Source organism: Capsicum annuum, chromosome 4 (genome assembly GCF_002878395.1).
Source record: "Capsicum annuum cultivar UCD-10X-F1 chromosome 4, UCD10Xv1.1, whole genome shotgun sequence".
Classification (NCBI taxonomy): Eukaryota; Viridiplantae; Streptophyta; class Magnoliopsida; order Solanales; family Solanaceae; genus Capsicum; species Capsicum annuum.
Window position 1 is genome coordinate 224469177 of NC_061114.1, and position 9442 is coordinate 224478618.

The following is a 9442-nucleotide window of genomic DNA, read 5'->3' on the forward strand; positions in this document are numbered from 1 at the left end:
CACGGTGATCCTGTGTCTCACTTGAAAAAGTTTTGCAATCAATTAAGGGGAGCAGAAGGAAAAGAAGAATTATTGATGGCTTACTTTGGAGAAAGTCTTACAGGGATAGCTTCTGAATGGTTCATCGATCAAGACATTTCCCATTGGCACGTATGGGATGACATAGCTCGAGATTTCGTTCAACAATTTCAATATAACATTGAGATAGTGTCAGATCACACTACGCCTCCCAACATGAGAAAAAAGATGACCAAAAGTTTTTGAGAGTATGCCGTCAGATTGAGAGAGCAGGCTTCACGAGTCAGACCATCGATAAAAGAATCTGAAATGATTGATATTTTTTTGCAAGCACAAGAACCTGATTATTTCCATCATTTGCTCTCTACTATCGGAAGCACATTTGCCGAAGTTATCAAAGTTGGAGAGATAGTAGAAAACAGAATTAAACCAGGAAAGATCATCAGCCAGGCCGCTTTGAAAGAAACAACACATGCAATTCAAAGTGGTGCAGGAAGTTTTGAGGGAAAGAAAAGAAAAGAGGATGCAAACTGTCGTGGCAGGTCCATGACAAAATTGGAGAGGTGTGTGTCAACCATACGCACATAATCCATTATATTTTATTCCATCCCCCCAATATCCTATTTAAAATACACAACCATAAGCTCGGGCTCCTTTTTACCTGCAGTGGCATGCACCAGCAATCCAAAATCATCCATTGGCCCCGCAAGTTCAAAGAGGCCCTCCGAGGTCTAATTTTCGGCCTAGAGCAGAATTCAAAAAGGATAACATGGTAAAAGATAATTTCACTCTTATTGGAATATCTTACACCAATTTATTTCAGAGGCTGAGAAAAATGAATGTTCTAAACCCAATTAAGAGAAGGATCTCAAATCCTCCTCTAAAGAATTTGGACTATTCTAGAAGATGTGAATACTGTTCTGATGCCCTAGGGCACAACACAGAGAAATGTTGGTATCTGAAAAGAGCCATTCAAGAGTTGATTAATACCCAACAGATTATGGTAGAAAGTCCAGGCGCTCCAAATGTCAATCAAAATCCGCTGTCAGATCATAATGAAACAAACATGCTCAAAGTGTTACTCAGTGGTGAAGATGCTATGATTTCCTTTAAGCCGATCATTAAAATTAAAACTGATTCAGAAAAATCAGCAAATGCTGTGGATTTGACGAAAGAAAAGCCTGCAGAAGCAGAAGTGGTGATAGCAAAACCTAAATCATCGAATGATCCCTTGGTGATGGGGAAAGAGATTTCAGAAAAATATTGGGTCAAGTCGAATAAAGCCGAAACTCATTATTCCCGGAAGATCCAATAAGTCTCTTTTAATCATAAAAGGAACTCCCGTAGCTCCTATTGTTATTAAACCAGTATCATAACTACCTATGGTTGATACCAAGGCAGTCCCTTGGAATTATGATCGCATTGTGGTGATGCAAAAGGGGAAAAAAGTGACTGAAGATGTAGATAAAGTAGGGGGATTAACTCGATCTGGAAGATGTTATGCTCCAGTAGAGTTAAGAAAGAATAAACAAGGCGTTGAAGAACGAATGTTAGTCAAGAAGCCTGTCACTGATGAAGAAGCTGAAGAATTCTTAAAGAAAATGAAATTGCCAGAATATTTTGTTATAGAACAGTTGAAGAAGACACCAGCACAAATTTCTTTGTTGTCTTTATTGATACATTCAGAGGAACACCGCAAGGCTGTAATGAAGATTCTTAATGAATCATGTGTTCCTAGTGAAATTAGAGTAAATCAGCTGAAAAAAGTTGTTGGAAGGACCCTTGAAGCAAATAAAATTACTTTCTCAGACGATGAATTGCCTATGGAAGGTACTGAGCATAACAAAGGTCTGTACATTTCTGTGAAATTTGAGAATTTCGTCATCACTCGAGTGTTAATTGATGGAGGATCAGGCGCTAAAATTTGTCCTATGTCAACTTTGCAAAAGTTGAATGTTAATGTGGAGAGAATTCGACCTAATAATGTATGCATCAAGGGATGCCCTTGGTGAAATAGAACTTATATTGACAATTAGACCTGTGGAGTTTGCTATGGATTTCCAAGTACTGAACATTGAAACTTCATATAATATGTTATTGGGAAGGCCATTGATTCATAGGGCTAAAGAAGTCGCATCAACATTGCATCAAATGATCAAGTTTGAACACGAAAGGCAAGAAATAATTGTTCATGGTGAAGGAGATTTATCCATGTATAAAGACTACTTTGTTTCCTCAATCAAAGAAGATACTGTAGATAATGTGTTAATTCATTAAGCTTCTGAGGTAGTGGCTGTTGAGCATATCCTCGAGGGGAATCTCATCGCAAGTCCACAATTGTCCTCTGCATCTGTTATGATAGTGAATGAAATGTTGAAGCATGATTTCGAACCAGGAAAAGGTCTAGGGATATTTTTGCAAGGCATAGTTCATCCGGTAAATCTCTATGAGAACTTTGGTACTTTTGGTCTGGGATACGAGCCTACTGCTGAAGATATAAAGAAGGCTAAAAAGTATAAGAAAGAGTCGTGGTCACTTACCAAGCCTATACCGACACTTCATGAGTCTTTCATCAAATTCAGTGTTGTTGGATCCTCCAAGTTATCTGTTGCAGAATCAATGAATGATGATGATATAGAGTTGATTGACCTTTTTCAGAATATGTTCATTGAAGCTGATATGGTTTAAATTGGGGAAGGTACCAGTAATGCAGATTTGCAGTTTGTCGGCCCTGATGTCCAGCTTAACAATTGGGAGGCCACTTCTCTCCCTATTATAAAGGAGTCTTAGTAGTTTGTTTGTTTTTCTTACAGTCTTAGTAGTTTGTTTTGTTTCTACCCCTGTAATTTAAATCATTCTAGGATTGTATTTCAGAACTTTAAATCTGGTATTTTAGGTTAAAACTCTTTCTATCTATGTTTCTAACAAAGTGTAGTTTCCCTTCGTTTTATTTTTAGTCTGATTTTTATTTATTTATTTTCTATCATACAGTTCTTTCTATGCTGATTCTAACGATATGACATGCATGAAGAATTGTCCAGCAGATTTAAAAACCCAATCTAATTTTGAAATAATGAATAAGGAGGTTGAATACGATGAAGAGGAAACATTTGAGGATATAAGCAAAGATTTCAAACAGTTTGAGAATAAGACAAATCCCAATTTGGAAGAAACTGAGGCGATCAATTTAGGATATCATGAAAATATTAGGGAGACTAAAATAAGTGTACATGTTCAACCACAACAAAAGAAAGCTATAATTGAAACCTTGCATGAGTATAAAGAAATCTTTGCATGGTCTTATGATGATATGCCCGGTTTGAGCACTGATTTGATAGTTCACAAGTTGCCAATTGATCCTGCTTTTTCTCCTGTCAAGCAGAAGCTAAGAAAGCTCAAAAACTAACATGAGTATAAAAATTGAAGAGGAAATCACGAAGCAACTTGAGGCTAAAGTCATTCTAGTGGCCCAGTATCCTACTTGGTTGGCGAATATTGTCCCTGTTCCAAAGAAGGACGGCAAAATTCAGATTTGTATTGATTATCATGATCTAAATAAGGCAAGTTCGAAAGATAATTTTCCACTTCCCAATATTCATATTTTGTTGGATAATTGTGCCAAACATGATCTTGCATCTTTTGTAGATTGTTATGCGGGATATCACCAAATCATTATGGATCCAGAAGATACGGAAGAGACATCATTTATTAATCCATGGGGCACATATTGTTATCGAGTCATGCCTTTTAGATTAAAGAATACTAGGGCAACTTACATGAGGGCAATGACCATAATGTTTCATGACATGATGCACAAAGAGATTGAAGTTTATGTAGATGACGTGTTCATTAAGTCAAGAGAGTAGTCTGACCATGTCAAAGATCTCAGAAAATTCTTTAAAAGGCTTCGAAAATATGATCTCAAACTTAACCCAGCGAAATGTGCATTTGGAGTTCCGTCAGGAAAAGTCTTGGGTTTTATAGTCAGTCGACGTGGCATTGAGTTAGATCCTTCAAAAATAAAAGCTATTCAAGATTTGCCTCCACCAAAAATAAAACGGAGGTGATGAGCTTACTTGGAAGGTTGAATTATATCAGTATATTCATTGCTCAGCTTACGACAACCTGGGAGCCAATATTCAAGTTGTTGAAGAAGAATGCTAAAGTTGAATGGACTGAAGAATGTCAAGAGGCATTTGACAGAATTAAGAAGTACTTGTCGAATCCGCCTATTTTGGTTTCTCCAGAGCCAGGTAGACCTTTGATATTGTATATGTATGTGTTAGACAATTCTTTTGGCTGTATATTGGGTCAACATAATGTCATGGGTAGAAAAGAACAAGCCATCTACTACCTCAGTAAAAAGTTTACCACTTATGAAGCTAAGTACACTCTTCTTGAGAAGACGTGTTGCGCCTTAACTTGGGTAGCCCAAAAGCTGAAACATTACTTGTCATCTTATACTACTTACCTCATCTATCGTATGGATCCTTTAAAGTACATTTTTCAGAAGCCTATGCCCACAGGCAGACTAGTAAAATGGCAGATGTTGCTCACAGAGTTTGATATTATTTATGTGACACGAACTGCAATGAAAGATCAAGCCTTGGCGGATCATTTGGATGAAAATTCCATTGATGAGGAGTACGAGCCATTGAAGACTTATTTTCCAGATGAAGAGGTATTGAATATTGATGAAGTTATTTCTGATGTTTGTCATTCAGGCTGGAAGTTGTTCTTTGATGGAGCTGCTAATATAAAATGAGTGGGGATAGGAGCTGTTCTTATTTCTAAATCAGGATAATATTATCCGATAACATCCCAACTTCGATTCTACTGTAACAATAATATGGTAGAATATGAAGCTTGCATCCTAGGATTGAGATTAGCATTGACATGGGGCCCCAAGAATTGTTGGTATTAGGAGATTCAGATTTATAATTCCACTAAATCCAAGGAGATTGGGAGACTCGTGATTTAAAACTCCTACCATATAGAAGTTGTTTCCAAGATCTTTGTCAATGATTTGTATTAGTGAAGTTCAAACACATTTCCAGAGCTCATAATAAGATTACTGATGCTTTGGCGACCTTATCTTTGATGCTTCAACATCCCGATAAAACTTATATTGACCCTTTGCATATACAGATTCATGATCAACATGCATATTACAATGTGGTTGAAGAAGAATTTGATGGGGAGCCGTGGTTCTATGATATCAAAGAATATATTCAGACTGGAAAATATCCTGCACATGCTGATGGTAGTCAAAAGAGAACCATTCGACGTTTGTCTAGTGGATTTTTCTTAAGTGGAGGAATTTGTATAAGAGGACTCCTAATTTGGGACTTCTGAGGTGTGTAGATGCTAAAGAAGCTTCAAAAATCATGACTGAAGTACATTCTGAGATTTGTGGACCACACATGAGTGGGTATTTTTTGGCAAAGAAAATACTCCGAGCAGGTTATTATTGGCTTACCATGGAGCGAGATTCTATCAATTTCATTCGTAAATGTCATGAATGCCAGGTACATGGAGACTTTATATATTCCCTTCCATCTGAGTTGCATACAATAACTGCTCCATGGCTTTTTGTGGCTTAGGGAATGGACATAATTGGACCAATTGAACCAAAAGCTTTGAATAGACATAGGTTCATCTTGGTAGCTATTGATTATTTCACAAAGTGGGTGGAAGCTGCGACTTTTAAGTCAGTGACCAAGAAAGTGGTGGTCGATTTTATTCACTCCAACATCATTTGTCATTTCGGCATTCCAAAGATAATTGTCACAGATAATGCTGGGAATCTCAATAGCCATCTGATTCAAGAAGTGTGCCAGCAATTTAAGATTATGCATCAGAATTCAACTCCTTATCGTCCAAAAGAGAATGTAGCTGTAGAAGCTGCCAACAAGAACTTAAAGAAAATACTCTGTAAGATGGTGCACAGTTCCCGACAATGGCATGAAAGTTACCTTTTGCTTTGTTGGGTTATCGTACTACAATTCGGACTTCAATTGGTGCAAATCCTTACCTGTTGGTATATGGAACTGAAGCAGTTATACCTGCAGAGATTGAGATTCCATCTCTTTAAATAGTTGTGGAAGCTAAAATTGATGAAGACCAATGGGTCAAGACTCGTTTGGAGCAATTAAGTTTGAGTGATGAAAAAAGATTGACATCAGTATGTCATGGACAACTATACCAGAAGAAAATGGTACGATCATATAACAAAAAGGTGTGTCACAGACATTTTAAAGTTGGTCAGTTAGTACTAAGACGCATCCTTCCTCATCAGATTGAAGCCAAAGGCAAATTTTCTCCTAATTGGCATGGTCCATTCATGGTGAATAAAGTTTTACCTAATGGCGGGTTATATCTGATTGATGTCGAAGGAAAAATGGAAGGAATGTCGATCAATGCTGATGCAGTTAAAAGATATTATGTATGATATTCATGTACAATTATGTTATGTATGTTTTGTACTTATATTTTTAAAGATTGAAATGATGAAGATATTTTGTTCTACTATCCGAATAATATATCAACCTTTGCTTACCCCTTTGAGCTTTTATTTTTCTTCGAACCCCTCTTTTGGAATCAAATTAAAAAAAAGTGTGTTAAAAAAAAAAAGAAGAAATCAATCAAAAATTCAAAATCAAACAAAAGAATGATGTTTCATGAACTACGTTTGACCTGATTCTTGCTATGATAAGATACGTAGGCAGCCCTACTCCGGGGTTCGGTCTAACCAGAAGAAAATTCAAATTACCCAGAATGAAATGAAACTGGAGCAAAAGTTATTTTCTTAAAAGAATTGATTCCAAAAGTTGTATGTTTCACCCAATGTTATATAAATTTTTGAGCCTCATGCCGACCTTTCTTGTTAACCCTATCCAAAAGCCAAGTTACAACAAAAAAAAAAACCTTCGAATCAATCTTTGAGAATGTCAAGGCTAAACATGTTATGAGTACATGATATTTCATATTTTGGGTGTTTATCTAAAAAAATAAAAAAAAATGATGAAAAAATGAAAATGAGAGAATCTTATTGGTGAAAACCCTTTCGGGCACCATAAGATGACTGTGAGCTGATACAGAAATGAAAAGGAGATAGGCTCGTTGGCAAAAACCCATTGAGGTGCCACTAGCCGAAGAAAGGTTGTTATCAAGAAGGAACAAGTTCAAGATTGACTTAATTTCAAGCTCAATAAGTGGACAAAAGTTGTAATGATTGGTGTGGGTAGATCTGGTTGTTTGATTCAAAATGCATGTCATAATCACCAGAATTGGTTTCCATATTCAGATAAGTTTTCTCTTTGTTTTGAAAAAAAGAGATGCCTATTGTCTTTTTCTTTTTGTTTTATTTTAATTTTTTATTTTTTGTGTCTTTGTCATCAAACGAAAAATTTTTGTTGTCTTTTGAGTCAAATTCACGTCAGGTCGAGTGAGAAAGGACTCCAAACTCGCTACCAACTCCTTTAAAGGTACAAAGCAAGACAAAGGGTCGATGTACAGAGATAACATTTCAAAGTAAAAGTAAGGTACTCAAGATAATTGTGATTTGACCATTTTAAACTCATGAAAATCTAAGGGATGTATTGGAAGCTAAACTCAGAAGCATCATACAACAGAAATATGATTTGAGTTGAGGATCTCAGTAGTTAGATTTCTGAGTCAGAAGTATGACAATTCAATGAATATTATCATGGATTGGAAAAGAGTTGAGCATGGCAAGTGCGAGAGAGGCCACTTCAAAAGCCAAATGCCACAAACCAACCACCACATGTTTTAAAACTCACAATTTATTTTGTTTGGAACAGAGATGAAATAATTATTTTTAGATAAAGGATGCGATTTCACACTTTTTTCAACGCAAGAAGCATGGTTACAGCATCCGATATTGGATCTCGGTCATGGTAAACTTTATTTTTTGCGAGATATATTAAGATCCAGTGACACATAAATTTTTTCAGTACAAACTGGGGAAAAAGTTTTATGTGTGTTGTATAGAATTTATTTATTTTTTGCTCAGGACCCTCCTAAAGAATGGAGATTTATTTTTGCTCAGGACATTCCTGAAGAATGAGAATTTACTTTTTTGCTCAGGACCCTCCTGAAGAATGGGATGTTATTTTGTATTTCACTATTTACTTTGAGTCCAGGAGCCCTCCTGAAGAACAGGGTGAAGAAATTGCAAGTCAGGAGCCCGCCTGAAGAACAGGGTGAAGAAATTGGAAGTCAGGAGCCCGCCTGAAGAACAGGGTGAAGAAATTGTAAGTCCAGGAGCCCGCCTGAAGAACAGGGTGAAGAAATTGTAAGTCCAGGAGCCCGCCTAAAGAACAGGGTGAAGGAACTGCAAGCCAGGAGCCCGCCTGAAGAACAGGGTGAAGGAACTGCAAGTCAGGAGCCCGCCTGAAGAACAAGGTGAAGAAATTGGAAATCAGGAGCCCACCTGAAGAGCAGGGTGAAGAACAGGAGCCCGCTTGAAGAACAGGGTGAAGAAATTGGAAGTCCAGGAGCCCGCCTGAAGAACAGAGTGAAGAAAAAGAAAGTCCAGGAGCCCGCCCGAAGAACAGGGTGAAGGAAAAGGAAGTCCAGGAGCCCGCCTGAAGAATAGGGTAAATTTTCAAGTTCAAGTCATGAGATTTGAATAAAGATTTTAGAAATTGCAATTTTTATTTCATTTTTGATTTTTTGTTAATCAGTTGAATGTAAAAGCAGAAGTTATCAACCGGAAACTCGACAGAATTTCATTCGACTTTTAACTTTTTTTCTCACCATATTACCTTTGAACTACTCGTGACCTGATTCCCTTATAACCCGGGATAGATAGGATGTTCAAAAACAGAACTCGATCACATTTTTCCTTTTTTGTTTTTACTTTTATTTTTATTTTTACCTTTCAAATAATCGGAGGTTCAAAAATCATATCTTGTCTACTTCTTTGTATTAAAACTCTTCGAGATTTCACACAAAGAGGGGCAAAAATGTAGACACGTGATTTTTTATCCTCTATCGATTTTAAATATTCAATAATATATTATTTTGATTAGTAATTTTATTTTTATTTTTTAATAAATTTTTAGTTAAAAATAAATAATTAAGTAATATTAATTTTGAGATATTAAAAATAATAATAAAATATATATTTTGTTTTCTAAATTTTAATAAAATTAACTATTTTTGTATTATTGTATTTATTTTGACTATTTGTAAATTTTATTGTATTTTTCTTAAAAAGAAAATTAATTAATTGTTATTATATTATTATTTTATTTAATAATAATAAAAATATATATATATATATATATATATAATAATGATAAAATTTGAATTTAAAAAAAGAAAAAAAAAAGCCTCCCTCCCCTTTATCTGCCTAAAAACTGCTCCCCCCTAAATTAAAAAAAAAAAACCGTTCCCC

General features: G+C 35.8%; 2 pseudogenes; both read left to right on the forward strand.

Moving 5' to 3' along the window:
- The window catches only part of LOC124898094, a 50168-nt pseudogene extending 49562 nt beyond the window's left edge, over positions 1-606 (forward strand).
- Positions 607-787: 181 nt separating this feature from the next.
- LOC107868576 lies at positions 788-6469 on the forward strand (annotated as a pseudogene).
- Positions 6470-9442: the final 2973 nt, after the last annotated feature.